Genomic DNA, 24,620 nt, shown 5'->3' with positions numbered 1-24,620 from the left:
GTTATATTTAATGTGGTGGTGTTCTTTTAGAGATTTGAGAGGTTGAAAGGTTTATTCAAGAAGAACTCCCCCCTGTTATTCTATTTTTTTTTTTATACTGACATATGGTTTGAGTTGTGCTTCGTGTCACTACGGGCTATAGGTATAGTATGGCAATGTAAAAAATTTTTGGAGCTTTTTAAAATTAAAAAAAAAAGCCTTTAGTGTTAACGTGTACGGATGTACCATTCCGGCTGCTAATCGTAATTACACCCTGTTAGATGTTATATGCTGAGTATATTATTATTAAATTACATGTGAATGCTTGGGGCAACGGCCTTGCCGCAGTGGATACACCGGTTCCCTTCAGATCACCGAAGTTAAGCGCTGTCGGACGTGGCCGGCACTTGGATGGGTGACCATCCGGGCCGCCATGTGCTGTTGCCATTTTTCACTACGATGCCAATTGAGGAGCTACTCGACCGAATAGTAGCGGCTCCGGTCAAAGAAAACTATCGTAACGACCGGGAGAGCGGTGTGCTCACCACACGCCCCTCCTATCCGCGTCCTCAGCTGAGGATGACACGGCGGTCGGATGGTCCCGATGGGCCACTTGTGGCCTGAAGACGGAGTGCTACATTTGAACGCATAGAGCACATGACCATGCAGAGCCCTCTGCCGAGGGCGCTTCGCTGCTATTTGACTTCTTTGGCGTCAGTATACGCTCCGCTTCAAGACTGCTTGTCGCAGCTATAGTCATATGTTATTCGACACTTTCTTTGGGTTGTCAAGGCTGTACGCCTGGTGGGCTAGAAGGAGTTGAAGTTTGTGGTACGTAACTCATATGAGCAGATCTCAATTTCTGCAACGTTGAGACGTGTTGAGTGTGCTGTTCATTTATGTTTTGTCCTTTTTTGTAACACATGTCTGAAGATGGGTGTAATCCCAAAATGCGTAACATGTTCAAATAAAAGAGTGTATTGTATATCCCATGACTTTACTGCGATTGTACAGCATGGTTGCCAATTATTAAGTAGAAAAAATTGAAAACATGGTGAGAGTACAAGGCTGCAGTTTCTGTCTGGAATGCAAAGTCACCTATGTTTGTTCTGGAGACGGTAGTACACAGCAGAGTGCAGGGGAGCAGATGGCGGGAGCGGTTTGCGGGTTGCATGCGGTCAGGCGGTCGGCGATACGCCAGTGCACTAGCGCTCTAGCTGTAGTCTCGCCACGTAGGAAGATGAAACTACGAGAACAGCTGCGAGCACAGGCGTGAGCTGGAGGACAAATGGGTGAAGGAAGAGCGCCTATGAAAAATGGAGAAGCAGAGAGGGGAGGGGAATGGGGATAGGTATTGGCTGTCTCTCTGTCCAGTGCTCATGAAGTCACTAGGTCTTTCTGAACGATGCGCCAGAAAAACTCGTCCCAGTCAGAGGAAAATCCTTCCTCTCCCAATTCACCACTGTCATCTTCTCTGGTGTCAGTTTTCAGTGGCAGGAAACTGACTTTCGCACAGTCTCCCCTCCATATACAGAATGATTCAGCTGCCTCTACCTATGGGTTTTATGCAACCCGCAATGCCTTCAAAAACCACACATGAAATTTTCATATTCCCCCACTCGCTACGTGCAAACTATCAGCCCTACCGAAAAAATGAAAAGGCCCTCTTTGCAGGAAATTTAATGCAGTTAAATTTTGTACTGGGAAATGTTTTCACTGGAGGCCACAGTTTTTGAGTTAAGAAAAACGCGTTTGAAGATATCTTTTATAAGTTTTTCTTGATTAATTTGGAAACTAAAGCCTCTAGCGAAAACGTATTCTCATACTAAATTTACCTACAATAAATTTTATGCTAATTTTTTCCTGTAAGACTAATATGTGTAGTGAGCTAGAGAATATGAAAAAAATACATGTGGTTTATGAAGATGATGCTAGTTGCATGCAACCCATAGGTAGGGGCAGCCGAAGAACCCAGTATGAAAGAAGCGACTGACATCCCCAATCTCACATATAATGTCATACCTACTATATCAACTATAATCTATACCATTTTATCTATCTTACCGCTATTGTAACTACCCTCCTTTTCCACCAGACGTTCCTCATTTCCAGAATCCTCAGGGACGTTCAATCGGTATACATAACCCTTCTCTCTCTCAGGAGACAGAAATCCCTTTTGGAAGTAGGGTGTGCTTATCGATGTTTCGGTTGACAACCTGGATGAGGTGGAAAATTAATACAAAACCGTCCATTAGATGTGTAAAAAGATACATCTGAGAAGAAGGCGCGTGGTCTCGGAATCTACACGCAGTAAAATGTGTAACACCATGACTGCAGCCTGAGGCTATTTATTTATTATTATTATTACATGCGGGTGCGTACCCACAATGTACTATGATCGATAATGAAGATCCTCTAATTTCTTGCGACAGAAATCACAAAAAACTTTTTTAATGCGTTAAATGGTTTCGTTCGACCAGGTGTCTTCAATGGACTGGTTAAATACACGTGCTTCAGGCCCTGGTGTAACATCCCTGCTCAGTTTCCAACGCAAGTATGTGCCGGTAACTGCATACTTAGCTGAAGTCTCTGGCGCATGCCTTTGCGGTGGCGCTCGGCCTGGAGGTAATGGATGGAATTTTCACTCCCAGTATTTGGGTGGCTAGAGAAGAAAAATGGCGACCTAAGGTTCTTTGATCACCAGTCTTTGCGCCAAAGCCCTGGATTAAATTGCGAACCTCTCCGCAATGTCTCATGAAGTGATGGCATGTGACTCTGTTGACGGTTAATCCGTCCGTCTGATTGGGACATTAAGCTGAGCGGCCCACTCGGTGGTATTTAAGAGGAATAGGCTATGTTGCAGGACCGAATTTCACCTCTCGCCCTTCTCATAACACACAAATATAACACTACAATCCAGGCAACCGTTATACTCAGCTACACTCTGCAAATAGACATACAACGCAACTCTCACATATCCACAAGGAAGGGGGCCAGTGCATACAGAAAAGAAATCCTTTCCCCCTCATGACACATCGCAACCAACACTGCAGCACGACATTTATATTTACATTTTTATGAGTATTCCGCAAGTTTGATGGTGAAGACTGACTGGTCGAGGCTGGTAGCTGCAATTGAAATGCTTTTGTGATTGTTATCTCGATAAAAGGAGATAATTAATTACATACGATCCTTTGAAAATACGTCTTTTCCAAAATTATTAGCAGCAATAATAGTCGCTGTAGTAATACTCCTGTCATAGATGAAAATAGGATATGGGTTGAGATGAGAGTTGAAACCAGAAGCCAAAGTGGGATAAGTATGCCTTTGTTAATTATAGAGCCATGTAAATTGTGTGGTGCCACGAAACGGTAATTCAGGTTCGTTGCGATTAAGATTCATAAGTGAAAATTATAATGGTTCAAAACTGATTACATTACATTTACGTTTATTTATGCCTATTACAAATATTACTTAATAGCTGGATGCTGAAACTTTTTCAGAGGTTAACGCAGAGTACTCCGCATGCGTCATTATACAGACGTCTACTGATAACTCCGGGCAATTTCTTAAAGTGCTTAAATAGGACACCAATTATGCTCTAATAAATTATTTGCTTCACACAGGCAGATTGCCAGAATCATTTGTAACTAAGAAACAAAGTGAAAGACGCACTGTTCATATGTAAAAACAATGAATACGCATATTTGATGTGGATCGTTAGTTACGGTGTTACTGACAAGCAAGAAGTCATTTTCTCTAATCTGTGCACTCTAAGCGGCAGAAAGTGATCGCACAACACACAGGAGGCCACTATGCTGAAGTGACGTATGTAAAGAACTTGCCTGATGAGTGCATCTAAGAAGGGTGTGGAAACGAAGCCTATCTCTAAGCTATAAATGAAGAATACAGTCGCACCAATCAAATGAACGCACCCGTATTATACATGGACGAGGTGCAACACCTATGTACAGCTTTACATTTGACGATGAGATGTCACTACAACGCCGCTAACATAATCTCGCCAGAACTGAATCCGCCTGAGCCATTCACTCACAGACAAGTTGAAAGATTGAACACACAGATTGAACATTTTATCTGCATGTCTGTGTTTTACTGTTGCTCATTCCTATTCTGATCTCTCCATTATTAGACTCAAAAGTTTGCAAAAGGGCTATAAGCGTTAATTAATTTTCATTTAAATACGAAATACTATGGCTACAGATACAACCAAATGTACTCGAATGTGAAATGTGTATGCTGTCATGAATGAGAGGACGAGTGCAGTATTTTTATTCAATTTCTTATTAATCGGTCGATCTGCGTCATATGAAAAACTACTATTTTTGTTTCAGCACTCCTTTAGTGGCATTTTCTTGTCTTAAGACTTCTCTGCCTCGTGATCACTGGGTGTTGTGTGATGTCTTTAGGTTAGTTAGGTTTAAGTAGTTCTACGTTCTAGGGGACTGATGACCATAGATGTTAAGTCCCATAGTGCTCAGAGCCATTTGAACCATTTTTTTTTGTCTTAAGACTCATGGATTAGAGTAAAATTTGTATTTCAGTCAATCTTCGTCGAGGAAAAACAAATTTCGGGGTGATTTCATTGAACGGTTCTGAAACTGATGTAGACAGTCCGTGCTTGGCTGAATATTTTCCTCATTTGCAGGATGGACACTCATTGTGCTACATCAGAACCATCCTGCGTTATAAGCAGTCCTAGAACATGATGCACACGTATTTTGAAGAAATTAAGAAGAAAGCGATGAACATTGCAGACGGTGAAATAGAATATTAAACCGCCTGGTCTTATAAAGGTTTTGGTGCTGAGTTAAGAGACAGAAGGAAGTACTGTACATAACAGAAGCTCAGTCGTATCAAGCAAGAAGAGTATGAAAATCATGTATCATTAGTAGGAGCATGGTTAGAAGATCACAAACTATCCATGAAAGACTGTACATTTCTGGACCTATTCTCTTTATCATCATAGTCTCCTCTTAGGTCATAATTTTTTGTGCAGCGTTTTTTCAGTTCCACTTCTGAAGAACGATTATGCGAGCAAACATTTTTCCATTCTGTTGTGACAGAATGCTACATCAACCGGTTTCGGATTATTTCAGAATAAAAAAGAGATGGTTGCAAGGTTATTTAATACCAATAATGCGTTTGAACCTTTTTGGAACATCATCAGGTTGTCTATAAATACAAGAAACCAATCAATTAGAAATAAACATAGGAAGGGACTTAGTGTTCTCTTCAATGACTATGCAGGTAAAATTAGATAAAAGTAATAGGAACTGAAGTAAAAATATTTAGACGTGTAACGCACCTGTGGTGATGCCCCGAAAGGGTGAAACGCGTTATTCATATTAAATAACTTCTCAACCAAGACTGTTTTTATTCCGATAATACTACGGAAGTTCCACAAAATGGCACATTTGCAGCAGTTACCTCGAATATATGTAGGAATCGCCCTTGATTATTGTGTGTCACAATGGAACGTTAAGGGTGAAAATACACCTACGAATAATTGATACCATTCCAAGACTGGTATTACTTGTTAATAAAGAGCTCATCAAATACAACTGGGTGATTGGAAAATGACCTCCAAAAAACTCTCAACGACTCTTCTCCATCGTCTGAGCTGTCATGCAGGAATCACTGTTGTTTGTCCTTTTGTAAAGAGATTCGCCGCCAGTCATACAACGCTGTTCATGTGCAGCTACACCAGCAGCAAATACGTCTGAATTCTCTCTCTCGCTCTCTCTCCACGGTCACAGATTCCGCGTACCATCAACAGGAAATTTGAATCAAGCGCTGCCCGCCGCACAGCATCCACCCAGAGTGTGTGGGTCGTTACGCGCGCGACCAGGTATTGGCGTCGGTGGCGAGCATGAGTGGCGGGCATGATGGATTGCCGCGCGCAGACTCGATGTTTTTGCCCACGACCCACGACCCTGGACCCGCCAGATCGGCCCCCGTGATTTATTACCGTCCACGGGAACACTGCATAGCGTCGCCAGCGAGGAGGGAAGACCAGCGCCGCGTTACAGCAGCGCCCTTTCAGTTGCTTCCCGCATGACGTCATTACTTCCTGCTTGCATGTTTGTCTTTGGTTTAAGCACCAGAAGCTTCAGAAAAACTCGCCTTTCAAGGAATTTAAACAATCTTTGAAAAACAACTGTTACCATCTTATATGTCTTTTCTAGATCGCACCAAAAGAGACATGGGGCAGCGAAAAGTTTACAGTAAAATGTCTGTGTCTTTTTACTTTTTTGGATATGGTAGAATGTCTGAATGTTCGAAAGAACAGACACCACGCATTTTTGTAACTGATTCGCCTCGATGGGCAGTGGATCCACCATCTCCAGTGCTGATGCATGGTTATGTCCGACCTCCTGTTGGAATTTCTAAATAGCAAACATGTAGGACTTGGATAGGAACTGCTACGGTCGCAGGTTCGAATCCTGCCTCGGGCATGGATGTGTGTGATGTCCTTAGGTTAGTTAGGTTTAAGTAGTTCTAAGTTCTAGGGGACTGATGACCACTGCTGTTAAGTCCCATAGTGCTCAGAGCCATTTGAACCATTTATTTATTTATTTATTTTGGATAGGAACTACGGGTAGGTGGCGCCAGGTGGAAATATAGGTCAGCGGAGAGGCGTGCCGAGACAGCCTGTGCAGTTGCGATAAACACTGTGTCCGGGTGGCGCAGTGATCGACGTAACTGTCTAGTAAGCAGGAGGTCGTGGGTTCGAATCCTGGTTCGCCACAAATTTTTATTCGCCGCCGCAGATGCCGCACAAAGCCCTGATGCAGCCCATATTACCTATCCCTTCTCTTTCCTTGGCCTCCCTCCCCCCCCCCCCCCCCCGCCTCTTTCAGTTTACATAAAATGTTTCACAGCTGTATATTCCGCGTGCAGTCTGTTCTTCCCTAAACGTCCGAGAGAACGGACACCACACATTCAGACAACTGCTTCACCCCGATGGGCAGTGGATCAACCACATTCAAAGCGGGTGCGGGAATCTCTAGAAAGGGAAACACCCCTTTGCACTCTATCATATTTACAGAGGATAACACGCGTCCAAGGAATAGAAAAGCAACTGAAATCACTCAACAGAGGGAAGTCACCTGGATCTGACGGGATACCAGTTCGATTCTACACAGAGTGCACGAAAGAATTTGCCCCCCTTCTAACAGCCGCGTACCGCAAGTCTCAAGAGGAACGGAAGGTTCCAAATGATTGGAAAAGAACACAGGTAGTTCCAGTTTTCAAGAAGGGTCGTCGAGCTGATGCGCAAAACTATAGGCCTATTTCTCTGACATCGATCTGTTGTAGAATTTTAGAACATGTTTTTTGCTCGCGTATCATGTCATTTCAGGAAATCCAGAATGTACTTTGTAGGAATCAACATGGATTCCGGAAACAGGGATCGTGTGAGACCCAACTCGCTTTATTTGTCCATGAGACAAAGAAAATATTAGATACAGGCTCCCAGGTAGATGCCATTTTCCTTGACTTCTGGAAGGCGTTCGACATAGTTCTGCACTGTCGCCTGATGAACAAAGTAAGTGCCTACGGAATATGAGACCAGCTGTGTGGCTGGATTGAAGAGTTTTTAGAAAAGAGAACACAGCTTGTTGCTCTCAATGGAGAGACGTCTACAGACATAAAGTAACCTCTGGCGTGCCATCGGGGCGTGTTATGGGACCATTGCTGTTCACAATATATATAAAGGGCCTATTAGATAGTGTCGTAAGTTCCATGCGGCTTTTCGAAGATGATGCTGTAGTATACAGAGAAGTTGCAGCATTATAAAATTTCAGCAAAATGCAGGAATATCTGCAGTGGATAGGCACTTGGTTCAGGGAGTGGCAACTGACCCTTAACATAGACAATATAATGTATTGCGAATACATAGAAAGAAGTATCCTTTATTGTATGATTATATGGTAGCGGAACAAACACTGGTAGCAGTTACTTCCGTAAAATATCTGGAAGTATGCGTACGGAACGATTTGAAGTGGAATGATCATATAAAATTAATTGTCGGTAAGGCGAGTGCCAGGTCGAGATTCATTGGGAGAGTCCTTAGAAAATGTAGTCCAACGACAAAGGAGGTGCCTTACAAAACACTCGTTCGACCTATACTTGAGTATTGCTCATCAGTGTGGGATCCGTACCAGGTCGGGTTGAAAGAGGAAATAGAGAAGATCCCAAGAAGAGCGGCGCGTTTCGTCACAGGGTTATTTGGTAAGCGTGATAGCGTTACGGAGGTGTTTAGCAAACTCAAGTAGCAGACTCTGCATCAACTCTGTAGGTTGCTGTCCAGGTTTCGAGGGGGTGCGTTTCTGGATGAGGTATCGAATATATTGCTTCCCCCTACTTATACCTCCCGAGGAGATCACGAATGTAAAATTAGAGAGATTCGAGCGCGCACGGAGGCTTTCCGGCAGTCGTTCTTCCCACGAACCATACGCGACTGGAACAGGAAATGGAGGTAATGACAGTGGCACGTAAAGATCCCTCCGCCACTCACCGTTGGGTGGGTTGCAGGCTATAAATGTAGATGTAGATGTAGATGTAAACATAAGTGGTAAAGTGGCCCAGTGGAAGTCCGTCAAAAACTAAAGAAGATCAAGCGTGAAAACAGGTTGTGCCTAACCGTGAAAAAAGAAGCAAAATAGAAGTCTTATGGTATACAACATTGAGTGCATTGCGTGAATCACGGCATCTTGGTTGTGCAGTCACACTGTTGGGCTGCGAAGGTGGAGATACATGTTCAAATCTTTCTCATGCCCCAATTTTTTTCACGATATTATGAAGTGTTTTCTGTATTCAAATTTGTGTCAGTGACTTTGTGTAACGTCCGTTTGCAACAGCGAAATGTGAGGAAGGGACGTCCAGAGGTAGTACCTCCTATTTGTTCGACGCAAGTCATGACTCTCGCGTTCCGTTTGGGAAGTTTTGACTCTTGAATTCCTTTCTTGTAACGTAGTTCACACCCATTTATTTGTTGTTTTCATTTCAGTGAGAGGTCTGTGTGCCAATTCGCTGCTGTCATTATTCATCACATTTACTTGCCTCGATACTTTATTCTTGCAACATGACTCATACTCTACAACCAAAGGACAGTATGGCAATTGACAAGACCACAGGAGTACAGACATGTCGATGACCGGATGGAAAGGTCATGATTTATTGAAAAAAAACAGAAAAAACGGGTTAAATGGATTAAAGTGGGAGATTTGAATACGAAACTCCCGCTTTCGAGTCCAACATCGGGATCACACACCCACGATACCCTCATTGTTCTCGATGTAACACATCTTGAGATTGTACCGTTCACTGTTTCTATTTTGCTTCTTTTTTCACAGTTCACAACACCTTCTTTTTTAATACTTGATTATCAGTTTTTGACGGGGTATCCCTCAATCTGAGGGAGGTGCGATGGCAGTTTCCTTGTAAGTAGCGAGCGTAGAGGATACGGGCAGGGACTGCGGATAGGTGGCACTAGTGAAACTAGCTGAGAATGTGGGTCGGCCGAGAAGCGTATCATGGTTCGCTCAATGGTTAACGCAACTGTTGAGTAAGCAGGCGATCCCGCATTCGAAACCCAATCCGACGCAAACTTTCATTCGTCGCCGCTGATGCCGCACAAACTCCTAATGCAGCTGACGTCAGTAACCCATTTCGTTTCATCTGTAGCCCCTCCTCTTTCAGTTTACATAATATGAGTCAATCGTGTGGAGTCTGGCGAACAGTATGGACGTGAATTGCGTCGTTGCGATTAAATAAAAGCAGAATATATCAATGCTAATCATTTCAAATAACGGATAATAGTAGGTAGAATTACCATATTATCAGTGTGCGAGTAGGAGCTAGAAATTACAATGACTGAGCCGACGGCTGTGTCCAAGCGCTTCTAGGCGCTTCTGTCCGGAACCGCGCTGCTGCTACGGTCGCAGCTTTGAATCCTGCCTCGGGCATGGCTGTGTGTAATGTCCTTAGGTTAGTTAGGTTTAAGTAGTTCTAAGTCTCGTGGACTGATGACCTCAGATGTTAAGTGCCATGGTGAGAGCCATTTGAACCATTTACAATGACTGATATTTGATATTAAATTCTGAGATGTTATAAAACATGAATTTTAGTTACTCAACTCTTTCTTCAGTAATTAATAGTATGTATTCCTAACAATAATTTTCAATTTGAGTGTAAAACGAGCACGCAGTCATTGTTAGAAGCAAATACGACAAGCGGATGTGAGGCTCGCTACTTATTAAACGGCTACATTTTAAACAATACGATATGGAAACATATCTACAGGATCATTATGTACCTCTCAATGTACTGGTGAGAGTCGTATTTCTAAATGGCTCTGCAAACGTGCTCTAGAGGTCACTGCAGATTCCAGTATGGCCGCCAAACGCAGGTAGATACCTTAATTATAAATACAAGAGAAGCTTTTTCAAAGAAATATGAATGACTACAAAATGTAGAGTGAAGGAAAGCAAGTTTATCTCATTCATAACTACACATTCTATAATACCAATGCTGAACGCCACGTCTGTGATGTTTTTGAAGTTGTCTACTAATATAGCGCCCAGTGTACATCCAAACGTAACGAAGCATTGGTCTACATACTTCGCAGATAGGTGATGGTAAATGACAGAATGGATTTTCATGTTAAGTAATCTGTCATGCACTTTGACTGCATGTTCATGGAACGTCATTTACTAAAGTGGCATGTATTTTATATTGCCTGAAGAAGTAAACGTGCAGAGATTGTGCAATTTTTTTTGTATTAGGTGGAATGATTTTTAAACCTACAGCCTTCTCTCCAGATGCTTCCAGTTGTACACGTTCATCGGTATGTGCACACCAGAAGTCACAAACAACCAGCGACTTTGTCGGCAAATACGAATTCAAAACTGACAGAAAACCATCGCTCACACCTGCATCTATGAAGAGACTTGGAGGAAGCCGTTTTTGTATTTCCTTTGACACACATGGGGTCTAAAGTTTCATTTGTTTCTTGGATGCATATACAGAGTTTAACTGCCAATCGTCCGTCCACTGATACAACAACATCGATCGTGTAGCTGTGTGTTGAACCGTTAACTGATTGCAACGTTGTAACTGTTTTTCCCCTTTCACGAATAGCGTTCTTTCGGAAGAAAGCTCATAGTTCCACTGACTGTGATCATAGTTCCATACAGACCCAACTTCTATGTTTTCTGTCGTGATACGTGCACTGACTTCAGCAAAAATTATTGGACTTGTTTGTATCATCTCTTCTTTGTCGTCCATAATCTTTTCATGCGTGGAGCGTACTTATATGGCGTGATGTTATCCTAAACTCGTTTTTCAAATTAGTAATAAATCCCAGTGAGATGGTTAGTTTGAACACCCGAGATTTCTATTTACGTCCAATGCCCAGAGTTGAAACGTCTATAATCAACGGAAGAGCAGTATTCTCGGGTTTCATTAAACTTTGCCATTACACGCTGCTCGATGATATTAAACTGTAGTTCATCATTTCCTTTGAAAACTATATTGTCTTTTCATTTTTGGCAAATTGTCCAGTATGATTTTAATATTTCTCTTAGCCTTCCGCTTAGAGTATCTTTTCAGAAGTTTGTGATGTGTGCTGAGACCTCTGCCGTGATACTCATCGTATAGTTATGTTCTCTAGCGTGTTGTCACAAAAAACATGATACTTTTGACTTCAAACTTCTTACTAGGAGAAGGGAAATGTAAGTGTTGTCATTTGTCCAACACAGAAATAAAATGAAATAAGTTGTGTGTGTGCGATTGTTCAAGAGCTTTTCAATGCAATACTTACTGCCATGGGCTTTTGTCGAGTGAATGTGTGTTATGGACAGTATCCACACTTTCGGCGCCAACACTATTCCACTTGTATTCCGTAGGCAGGTAGTGAACGGCTAGAAACTCAACATCACAGCGTCGTCTAAAAGGTCGACTACAGCACGTGTAATTTTAAATACTTCCGGAAAGCGCTAAACCAATTCCTATCTGCTAGAATCACAAACATGCTCGTTGTAGCTTTCTAGCATTATTTAACTTCCATTTGCACCCGGTTAACATGTACTAATGTTCTACTCCACACTGCAAATATCACACTAAAATTACGCATTTCTCTTCGCATGCTAGCCGATATTGCCCTAAAATCACGCCATTTCTCTTCGAATGAGTGCTGATATGTAAATGAAACAGTCGGTAACATGTTTTGTAGCGCTCTCTCCACGATAACTAGATACCAGTGTCCACTAATGACGGTCATCCGCGCTACTACCATCTCAGTTCAGCTCAGCGAAGGGACGCAGCTGTGTGTTTTCCACTGCGCATGCGCTGCGCGTAAAGTACTGTGCAAGCTTAGAGTAGGAGGGGTTTTGAAAACACGTTGCAGAAACAGCTCCGTTGATGATTGGTTGTCCGTACTGATTGATACATTTTCCGCCTGTGTTCGGCTTCCACTGCTCCCAATTTTTCTTCGTTTTATTTTATTCCTCACAATGTTAAACAATTAATTAAATTTTAATCATTTTTCATTATTTCAATTTACATATACAAAATATGTATAGTCCATTTAGTTACAGCTACTGCCCTTACAAGTCAAACCGCTATAGATGGCCATAAAACAAGCGATTATTCCAGCCAATGTAGTATGAAAGTTTTACAGACACATTGTGTTTCACAATTCATGTTACACAATTCTAGAGGGGACTCAGTAAATCAAGTTTTACATAGGAACCCATGTCCGCAAAAGTCGTCCAACGACGCTACAGAAACTCAAAGTTACAGGCGCAGGAGACTGTAACCGTATGTATTTACAGGGTGATTCCGTGATGATGTTACAAACTCCCAAGTATGACGAAGAAGGATGAAAATGTCGATTTGAGGTAAGGATCCCAGCACCGGAAATGAACTAATCAAAAGCGAAAACTGTCCTGATATCCCTGACAGTGAAATACGTCTACCGGTACTGTTACAATTAAGAAAATGTTCCGTGCTATTATACCATGGTTGAATGGATTTCACCTCAAGATATTCAACAAAACTACGCTCCCCCTTGAAAATCTCCTTAGCAGATGTGGCGAAATATACGGGTTTTAAGGTGAAATTCACTCGACCACTGCATAATAGCCCGGAACAATTTATTTATTGGGACATTTCCGGCTGTGAAAGTTTACTTTTTACAAATTCACCGGTACCGTTGTTGCTAAGATTCTAGGGTTGGTAATTTTCAGAGGTGGTAGTATGGACCAAAACAAGAACAAATGTCTGCACTTGTTCAATAGAGGAGATTTTTCCACACTAGCGAAGATGAACAAGTATTTATAGGTCCTCAGGTATGCACCATGTATTTATATAAGCCGGTGCCTGTAACTTTGTAGCTCTGTAGCGTAATTGGATTACTTTTCCCATATATGAGCTGGCGCCCATAACTGTGAAGTTCCGCAGCGTCGTTGGATTACATTTGCATACATGCAAAACTTGATCTACAATCTCTAACAGTCTGTAACATGAATTGTGAAACACCGTATGAAGGGCTTATTTCAATAGTGGTAGAAGTCCATTTTTGTTCACTCTGAGATAGAGATAGAGAGTCCTGAAAAATCTGCAATTGAGATACCAGAAATATTCAAGTATATATACTTGAATATTTCTGGTAATATTCAAGTACATATTCTTCAATATTTCTGGTATCTCAAACTGCAGATTTTTCAGTGTCTATACTTGAATTTCTGGTATGTCAAGTGCAGAGCCGGCCGGTGTGGCCGAGCGGTTCTAGGCGCTACATTCTGGAACCGCGCGACCGCTACGGTCGCAGGTTCGAATCCTGCCTCGGCCATGGATGTGTGTGATGTCCTTAGGTTAGTTAGGTTTAAGTAGTTCTAAGTTCTAGTGGACTGATGACCTCAGATGTTAAGTCCCATAGTGCTCAGAGCCATTTGAACCATTTTTTAAACTGCAAGTTTTTAGTGCTCATTTAACTTTAGGACTTTGTATCTCAGAATGAACAAAAATGGACTCGTACCACTATCGAAGTAAGCCCTTCATATATACAAAAGAAGGCGGCATTTTCCACTCTTACTCTATTCATTTAATTGGTTCAAGACGAGTTTTAGCCTTCTAAGTCATTCCCAAGTGATTTCGTAGTTCTGCAGTAGGAAACTTTGCCTTACATATTTAAACGTCAGTCAGCGTCTTTAAATCTATGTCTGTCCTCTTTACGTTCAATCCAACAAGACAGCATTCGCGAACCGAAACAAATAGAAAACATACGTGTATTTAAATTTTAGTATGTAAGGCATAGATTTCTATTGCACAACGAGAATATCACTCGAGAATAGCATACAAGGCTGATTCTCGTCGTGAGCAAAATAAATAAATAAATAAATATAGTGAACGTGAAAGCAGCCACCTTCTTCTAGTATCATAGAGTTTTTTGTAGATGATCTGCTAAGGAGGCCATTTTCCAGTACCGCACATCTGAGGAGAAAATGGGATACAAAGAGTTAGGGAGATCTTCTCCAAATATAAATTTAACAACAGCAGAGCATGGGATGAGGCTCATACATTTAGCTAAAACTATGTAAATATAAGCAGATAGATACCCCTTTCATGTTCCTAGGACATTTCACCTAAGTAGTCCGTGGGAAAAGGTACAAAGTTATGTAAAGAATTACGCGTAAAGTTTGAGGAAATTTCGAGCGAAAGATCAGGAAAGGTACGATACCCTAGCGGTTGAGAGTGCGGACTTGTAATTGGGTGACTGTTCGCCGATTCATGGTGGTTCAATCATTTTTCTTTCGTTTTATTTTATTGCTCGCTATGTTAAATGATAAGTCATAAAATTTAGATACATTTAATTAAACACTTCAATTTATGTACGTAAATGTAATGCATTAAATTTATCCTTGTTAGTCAAAAGGCTATAGGCTACCACATCGTAGCACACTGTCAAAATTTTAAATGACCTGTCAGTGCGTACATCGCAAAACAAATTTTAAAAAAATTATAAGAACATTTGCACTTACGCAGGCCTCCCCACAGCAGAGAATACTTAGGGGACCACTATAGTTTCCTCCCTTTCCAGTTTGTGAGTTGCTCGAGTGTACAAGCCTCTGGCTTCACGTATACGGCGTTAAGGAAGCTCCACATTAAGTGCGACTAGCCGCGGTTAAGTATCTCTTGACGTCGCAATAAGTTTTACGATTACCTGACTTGGTGCGCTATCCAGGGTGGCAGTCGTTAGGACAAGGTCTGCAGTTGTGGTCGGCCGCGAACACTCGCTCAGGGAAGTAGGCGAAAGAAAGCCAATAAGTTTACCGACTCTCATGCTCGCAAATCAGAATACTACTGAACATTAATTCGCAAGTAGAGCGTGTCGTACAAACCTGAAGCATTCATTAAATTTGAATTTTGTGGCGTGATTTTGTTGCTGTAATTCGATAATTCCGTTCGACAGACGCTATAGTAAACTATCAGTTGCATGTCAATCCATCTACATCTACATCTACATCATATTCCGCAAGCCACCTTATGGTGTGTGGCGGAGGGTACTTTCGGTACCACTACCTGATACCTCCAACCCTGTACCACTAGCGAATAGTGCGTGGGGAGAATGATTGTCGGTAAGCCTCTGTATTGGTTCTAATTTCTCGAATTTTCTCCTCGTGGCCAATACGCGAGATGTATGTAATATGTTGTCCGACTCCTCCTGAATAGTGCATTCCCTAAATTTCAATTCTAAATCTCTCTGTGATGCACAACGCCTCTCTTGTAACGCCTGCCACTCGAGATTTTAGCATCTCCGTATCTCTCTCTAGCCAGTTAAACATCCCGTGACGAAACCCGCCGCTATTCGTTGGATCTTCCCTATCTCCTCCATCAGTCCTACCTGATAGGGAACCCAGGTAGATGAACAACATTCAAGAATCGGGCGAACAAGCGCCTTATAGGCTACTTCTTTCGTGGACGAGTTGCTTAATGCACTTCAACCAACTCGTCATCAAATAAAGGTGATGAATAAACATTACACAATCGATAAGAAGAGGAGTAATTATCTGCGAGGTGAGCGACGAAGGGGAATCTCACACGTTCCACACGCAACTAATCGGTGAGAAGACCAACTATTTGTAAGCTTACAAGACAGATCGAATTCTATAACATTTTCCTAGTAATTATTTCGTGAAATAGACTACCGAAGATGGTATCGCCTGGATGAAACCAAGACGCTGACTAAAGTTTCAGACATTCAGAGCGGAAATTTCTCTGACCATATTGTTCCATTAGATAATACTTACAACCTCATCTGATTCGTTGTGCAAGTCTGTTTTATAAGGTCAATCATTACTTTTGTTTAAGTTGTCTTCTGACTTGTTTGATGTAGCGCACCACGAATTCCTCACCTGTGCCAACCTCTTACACCATACATCCTGAATTACTTTTTGCATATATTCAAATCTCTGTCTTCCTCCACACCTTTTACACGCTATAGTTAACTGTAGTATCATGAAAGTTACTCTCTGAAGCGTAACACACATCCTGTCATCCTGCCCTCCTCCGGGTCAGTCTTTTCCGTATGTTCCTTTCTTTCTGTGGAGAGCCTCCAAATCCTTTATCAGTCCACCTAACTCTCAACATTCTTCTGCAGTACGACATTCAAACGCCTCCACTGTCTTCTGTTCTGGTTTTCCCACTGTCCGTGGTTCTCTACCATACAGCGCGGTATTCCAAACGTATTTCCTCAGAAATTTCTGCCATAAATTAAGGCCTATGTTGGTATACTTCTTTTGGCCTGGAATGCATGCTTTACCTGTGCTACTCTGCTTTTGATGCCTTTCTTGCTTCGTGCTAGAAAGTGATTTTAGTTCAAGAGTAGCAGAATTCCTTAAATTTGTCTACTTTGTAATTACCAATTTTGATGATAGGCCTCTCTCTTTTCTCATTTCCGCTATTTCTAATTAGTTTAGCCTTTCTTCGGTTTACTCTCAATCCATACTCACTACTCATTATACCGTTCATTCTGTTCAACAAATCTTGTAATTCTTCTCCACCTTCATTGAGAATAGCATTGTCACCAGCGAACTTATCATTGATATGCGGTCAACATTAATTTTAGTCTTTATGTAGATTGAACAGAAAGGGTGAAAGACTCCATTCATATCTTACACCCTATTTAATACAGGCTCTTCGTTTGTCAAATGGTTCAAATGGCTCTGAGCACTATGGGACTTAACTGCAGTGGCCACCAGTCCCCTAGAACTTAGAACTACTTAAACCTAACTAACCTAAGGACATCACACACATCCGTGCCCGAGGCAGGATTCGAACCTGCGACCGTAGCGGTCGCGCGGTTCCAGACTGTAGCACCTAGAACCGCTTGACCACTCCGGCCGGCCTTTGTTTATCGTCTTCCAAAATTATTGCGTACTTGTGGCTCTTGTACATATCGGTATGGACACGACAGCATGCATGCCACACTTGCTCCAAAACGTCGCACATAATAACGAGTATTCTGGTGCTCATACCTAGGATTCTATTGGTGATAAAAAGGTTGTGTCATGTGTCTTGCACAACGGACCATTTGCGTAGTCAATACAAGGTTCGTCTTAGTATCACTTTACCCAAGTACAGGGTCAAAATATGAAGATTACACACTTCCTCTTACAGAGTCAAATGGAGTAAATCGCTCTACTCTACACACATGAAAAAAAGTTTTGCATCACCCCGGTTCCCAAAACTCCTGACGATAGACGTTCACTGTGGATACTGTATCACAGATACAGTCCCTTTGACTGTTCATAGATGTCACTTAACGTGCCCAAAGATGTAAACATCCTTGCATGAGCAGCGCCTATTAGACGGAGGGGGTCCGACAGCCGATCAGTTCCAGCCATTCCACCAGGAAGGAGCTACACGGCTGGTGTTGTCTGTAGTTCAATCGTGCCTAGACGGTCAATCCTGCTGTTCGATCGCGTCCGCATTCTTACTGTGTGCCAGGTAGGGCTCTCAAAAACGGAAGTGTCCAGACGTCTAAGAGTGAACCAAAGCGATGTTGTTCGTACACGGCGGAGATGCAGAGAGACAGGAACTATCGATGACATGCCTCACTCAGACCGCCCAAGGGTTACTTCTGCAGTGGATCACCGCTCCCTACAGATTATGGCTCGGAGGACCACTAACAGCAACGCAACCATGTTGAATAATGCTTTTGGAGCAGCCGCAGGACTTTGTGTTAAGACTCAAATTGTGCGCAATAGGCTGTAATAAGCGCATCTTCTGACGTCCATGGCCAGGTCCATCTTTGCAACCACGACACCATACAGCACGGTACAGAAGGGCCCAACGACATGCGAAATGGAGCGCTCAGGAACTGGCATCACGTTCTTCTTCACCGGTAAGTGTCGCATGTGCCTTCAACCAGATAATCGTCGGAGTCGTGTCTGGAGGCGACCCGGTCAGCCTGAACGCCTGTCCAACGAGTGCAGCAAGGTGGTGGTTACCTGCCTTGTTGGCGAGGCATTCATCTTCCTGGACGACAATTCGCACCCCCATTGTGCACAACTTGTGAATTACTTCCTTCAGGATAACGTCATCGCTCGACTAGAGTGGCCAGCATGTTCTCCAGACATGAACCGTATCGAATATGCCTGGGATAGATTGAAAAGGGCTGTTTATGGTCGACGTGACCCTCCAACCACTCTGAGATATCTACGCCGAATCGTCGTTAAGGAGTGGGACAATCTGGATCAACAGTGCCTTGATTAACTTGTGGATAGTATGCCACGACGAATACAAGCATGCATCAATGCAAGAGGACGTGCCATTCGATATTAGAGGTACCGGTGTGTACAGCAATGTGGACCACCACCTCTGAACGTTTCGCTGTATGGTGGAACAACATGCAATGTGTGGTTTTCATGAGCAGTAAAAAGAGCGGAAATGATATTTATGTTGATCTCCATTCCAATTTTCTGTACAGGTTCCGGAACTTTCGGAACCGAGGTGATGCAAAACTTTTTTTATGTGTCTATTTGCATTCGTTGTGGTCTACGGCCAACTTGATGATAGTTATGGAAGTTCCATTAGCTCATGGGCAATTCATCGGAAAACCCCAAGTAAATGATTTTTTTACTGTATTTTCGCCGTTACCAGCGAACCAAAACCCAGCCAAGGATTACAATACGGCTACGCACCGCAATGACTAAAATGTTTAGGATATTTTCCTAAGATCCCGATCTCGAAGAATCTTGAAAGATTTCTTGATATTTTTATCCAAGATACAGATGTTCAGATTTACCCTACTTCAATGCATGAAAGTCCTGTAGGAGATAAAATGTGTACAAAAAATAAGTGTAGCAAATTTTAACGACATCTTATCTAGTCATTTATCTGGATGATTCGTCTCTCTCTTTTCAAATATCTTTATCCTTTACCGACAAACACTTCAAAGACTTATAATTTGGGTAACAAAACCCAGTTGAGGATTCCGAGACGGCAGTACTCATCAAATGGCAGTGATTTTTACAATGTATTTCTAAGATCACGCTCTCGAAAGGGCTTGAAAATTTTCTTTATCTCTTTATTCGTTTCCTAGATACAGAGGTTCAATTTTACCCTACTTGTACACGTATAATTATCACATACAATCGGATGTGGGTCGCATCGTAGTTTATATACTGACGTAACACGGGGAAATAGGCTGTTAAGTGTCTTCGTTATCGTGTGGCAATCCCATGTTATAGTACTGGAGCACATGCAATAACTTTTTGCGCGTTACATCCGGTATGTAGTGCACAATTAGTTTTACGTTATTTTACTTTCACATAAGTAAACTATCTATATTTTACTGACAGTAGATTTGTTTTCATATGAGCTACATACACTGCTGCAAGAGGGAAAAGAAAAAAACCAGCGTAAAAATGTTTCTATCAGAACACATGAAGTGAGTATATATTCCCGTTTATTTAAAAGACTGACTGAAAAGTGGTGTACCAGTTGCTTCATTCTACCTTTCTCAACAAATTTCTTATGCTTAGTGAGAGGAAGGGAGTGGCAGTGGCAAAGAGGCGAAAAAGTAATAAATACTGGAAGATAAAAGACAGTGGATGTGCTATAGAAATAGCGATGCAAACAGTGGCAATGTGAGAGAAAGAGGGGGACACGGTTGCAGAGGAACATGGTTGACAAGGGCGAAACAGTGCGAAGAGAATGGTGAAGGAGACAGTGCCAGGGGGGAGAGGAATAAAGAGAAAGAGAAACTGAAAGTGAGTGAGGAGAAACTTTGATAATGAGATGCACCGTTTATGACAATGACAACGAGAAAGAGAAAGAATTTGAAAGTGAGAAAAGTCAGCAGTAGCAGGAAGGAAGGAGGAGATATTAGCAGTAAGAGAAAGAGTGCAAGAGGGAGAGAATGACATGAGAGGAGACTGTAGTAATAGGACAGAACGAAGAGGACGGAGGCTGTGACACAGGAGGCAACGACAGAGAGAGAGACACGAACAGGTAGTGACAATGAGATGGGCTGAATGAGTGAGTGAGAAAGGACAACTGGGAGTAGATGGATATGAGCGACTTACAGAGATGGATTAGAGAGTGTGAGTCACAGTTAGGGGTGCTTGTGCGAGTTTGGGATGAGTCGCTTGTTAAAGAAAGGGGGAATATGTTAGCATGTCAATACTTTTAGAAATGTTTGTAAAGTTGATAAGGAAGGTAGAATGAGGCAGCTGGTAACCCACTTTTCAGTTAGAGTATTTTAATGAAACAGGAATATATTCGCATGTTTTGTGCGCCAATTAGAGCATTTTTCTACTGGTTGTATATTTGCCGTCTTTCTCTACAACTGAATCCCATTTTCTCAGATTTCGATCGTCTTGCACCATTTTACATTGCTGAACGCTTTGTTTCACGTCGGAAGTTGCTATAAACGTGTCTTGAATTTTCTTCACTCTTCCTTCCATTAAAAGGTGCAATGTAAACACTATCTCTGTGGTGTCTTCAATTTTCGTAAGCCCAAACTGCACCCGCCAACATGATCCCAAAGTTGTTTCGACGACGGTGCAGACGTCTCACTGGAAAGGCCTTAAGCATCCTCCGTAGAGGCCCGATCTACCCCTAAGCAATTTCCATATTTTTGGAGCCCTCAAGAAAAACATTCGTCGCCGTCGTCTTGCTTCGGACGAAGAGCTGCACGCCTGGGTATTATCATGGTTCCGCAGAAAGGCCAAACATTTCTCATGAGGGCACTAACCCTCTTGTCTTCTGTTAAATGTATTAATAGTTGCGGAGATTACTTATGAAATAAATAACGGTATACTTGTTTTTTCCATTTATCTCGCTTCTATTTGACTGCCCATTGTATATTATATTAGTAGTCTTTTTGTTCCCGGAGCAGTGTTGCTCCACGTCAGCGATTCTTACTGCCACCAAGGAACGTACATCTGATGATGACCTCTGTAGTAGATCGAAACCGACCATCCACAAATAAAAAGTAACACCTTATACGCGAGAACGATTGTGTTTACTGCATAATTGTAATACATGATAATTAACTGAAAACCTCAGCTGCCGACAGATTTTCTTGATATACCTCGATAGGGACACCTGAAAATGTGTGCCACGACCGGGACTCGAACCCAGGATCTCCTGCTTACATGGCAAACGCTCCAGTCATTTTTTAAATCTCATTTTGCTCTATATTGTTCGTTGAATTTGGTCGGGGTGGACGTCAGGTTATTCGTTCATCCGCTCACTCAGTTTTTTTATTACAGAGGGTAGCTAACTCTCTGACCGAACACGCTGAGCTACCGTGCCGGCGTGGCTGGGTAGCCTTTAACTATATATGTACATGAAGATAGTAACTGTTCTCGAAAGAACAGATATCATTAATGACCGTGCAGCTTCTCTAGAATGAATGATAATTAATTGAAACCCTCAGCTGCCGACAAGTGTTGTTGATATACCTCGATGGGGACAGCTGAAAATGTGTGCCCCGACCGGGACTCGAACCCTGGATCTCCTGCTTACATGGCGGACGCTCTATCGATTTGAGACACCGAGGACACAGATGAATAGCGCGACTGCAGGGACTTATCCCTTGCACGTTTCCCGTGAGACCCACATTCCCAACTATCCACATTCTCCATACGTAATGTACCTAATAGATATTTGCCTATCCTCTCATTACTCGAGGACTGGAGATCCCGGGTTCGAGTCCCGGTCAGGGAACACATTTTCAGCGGTCCCCAACGAGGTATATCAGCAACACCTGTTGACAGTTGAGGGCTTCAATTAATTATCATTTATTCTAGAGAATCTGCACGGTCATTAGTGGTATCTGTTCTTTCGACAACAGTTACTATCTTCACAATTGTAATACTATTAGGTCAATGGTTCGAGGAGGAATGTTTCAAAAAATTCTACATTATTGTCATCTGACACCTGGCTTCCTCTAGAATCAAGAACTTTTAATTTTTCTTCACGTTGACTTCCTCCGGAAGCAGACTGCCAAGGAACGTCAAATGGAATATGCTCACTACGGAAGTTACAAAATATTTCCGGATTTAATTTTACATGATGATTCAATACCAGTTTCTTTCGGAAGGGCTCCAGAATATAAATCTTACTTGTCATTGACATACCCAGCAAGTCGTCCAAAAGCAGCCTTGTAATTAAACTTTGAGTGAAAATGTTTGTTTATATGAACATACGAGCTGTAACAACAGATCTGAGGTGATCAAGTTTTCCAGCTGATCGATAGTACCACAGATCGTATGAAAATTTTTCTGGAACCGAAGACGTTCCAGTACGATTTAAAATATAGACTACTTTACTGCAAGCTTCTTCACACAATCCTCGTGGTAGTTCGCCTGTGTTCAGAATCGAACGTGCAGCTTCAGCAGTTGTTCTATTTTCACAATCGACTACATCATTTTGTTCAGGATCATAGCGTGGAGAAACCATCAGTTCTGTTCCCTTATCTATGAGCAATTCCTTAAATCTATTGTTATTAAATTCTTTACCTCCATCACATCTAAACTATTTAACAGCATATCCTTTGATTTGAGCTTCATTTAAAAATGGTTTCAACACATCCATCGCACACTTCAATTTTGTGCCTCAAAAAGAAAATTCTATGTACTTTACTGAAATGGCCTTTAAAACGAACGTAACATCGAGCACCTCCAAACGACTCTGTACTCATTGGTTCACTGAAATCTGTGTGGATCAATTCGCCAGTAACTGTGGAGCGATCTGCTCGTTGTGTCAGTGGTAGTTTAGGCGTCTTTTCTAATGCACAACCATTACAAAATTCATTCTTACGACTTCCCACATTCATGTTAAATTTATTCAAGATGTTCTTAGCGTGTTGTTTATTTTCACGACCTAATATTTCGTGGTAAATTTGTAACGTTTCAGAAGATGTCAATCAGTTCACTTGCTTACACATTTCTGGTTTAACAACAAGCATATTCTACATTTAACATCTACATCTACGTGATTACTCTGCTATTTACAATAATGTGCCTAGCAGAGGGTTAAATGGACTACCTTCAAGCTCTCTCTCTACCGTTCCACTCTCGAACGGCAAGCGGGAAAAACGAGCACTTAAATTTTTCTGTGTGAGCCCTGATTTCTCTGATTTTATCATGATGATCCTTTCTCCCTATGTAGGTGGGTGGCAACAGAATGTTTTCGCAATTGGAGGAGAAAACTGGTGATTGAAATTTTATGAGAAGATCCCGTCGCAACTAAAAACGCCTTTGTTTCAATGATTGCCACTCCAATTCACATATCAAGTCTGTGACACTACCTCCCCTATTTCGCGATAACACAAAACGAGCTGCCCTTCTTTGTACTTTTCCGATGTCATCCGTCAGTCCCACCTCATGCGGATCCCACACCGCACAGTAATACTCCAGAATAGGGCGGGCAAGCGTGGTGTAAGCAGTCTCTTTAGCAGACCTGTTGCACCTTCTAAGTGTTCTGCCAATGAATCGCAGTCTTTGCTCTACCCGCAATATTATCTATGTGATCGTTCCAATTTGGGTTATTTGCAATTGTAATCCCTGAGTATTTAGGTGAATTTACAGCATTCAGATTTGTGTGACTTATCGCGTAACCGAAATTTAGCTGATTTCTTTTAGTACTCATGTGAATAACTTCGCACTTTGCTTTATTCAGGGTTAATTGCCACTTTTCGCACTACGCAGATATCTTATCTAAATCATTTTTCGAGTCGTTTTGATCATCTGATCACTTTACAAGACGGTAAATGACAGCATCATCTGCAAACTATTTAACACGGCTGCTCAGATTGTCTCCTATGTCGTTAATATAAATCAGGAACAATAGAGGGCCTATGACACTTCCTTGGGAAACGCCGGATATTTCTTCTGTTTTACTCGATGACTTTCCGTTTATTACTACGAACTGTGAGGAAATCACAGTCGCACAACTGAGGCGGTACTCCGTAGGCACGCAGTTTGGTTAGAAGACGCTTGTGATGAATGGGATCGAAAGAGTTCTGGAAATCTAAAAATATGGAATCAATTTGACATCCCCTGTCGCTATCACTCATTACTTCATGAGTATAAAGAACT

At 42.1% G+C, this 24,620-nt stretch overlaps 1 pseudogene; it reads left to right on the top strand.

Annotated features, from left to right (window-relative positions):
- The first annotated feature begins 308 nt into the window (after positions 1 to 308).
- On the top strand, positions 309 to 426 carry LOC126189763 (5S ribosomal RNA; annotated as a pseudogene).
- The last annotated feature ends 24,194 nt before the right edge of the window (positions 427 to 24,620 follow it).

The sequence above is a fragment of the Schistocerca cancellata genome, chromosome 5 (genome assembly GCF_023864275.1).
Source record: "Schistocerca cancellata isolate TAMUIC-IGC-003103 chromosome 5, iqSchCanc2.1, whole genome shotgun sequence".
Classification (NCBI taxonomy): domain Eukaryota; kingdom Metazoa; phylum Arthropoda; class Insecta; order Orthoptera; family Acrididae; genus Schistocerca; species Schistocerca cancellata.
This window is presented reverse-complemented; position numbering and strand designations above follow the sequence as displayed.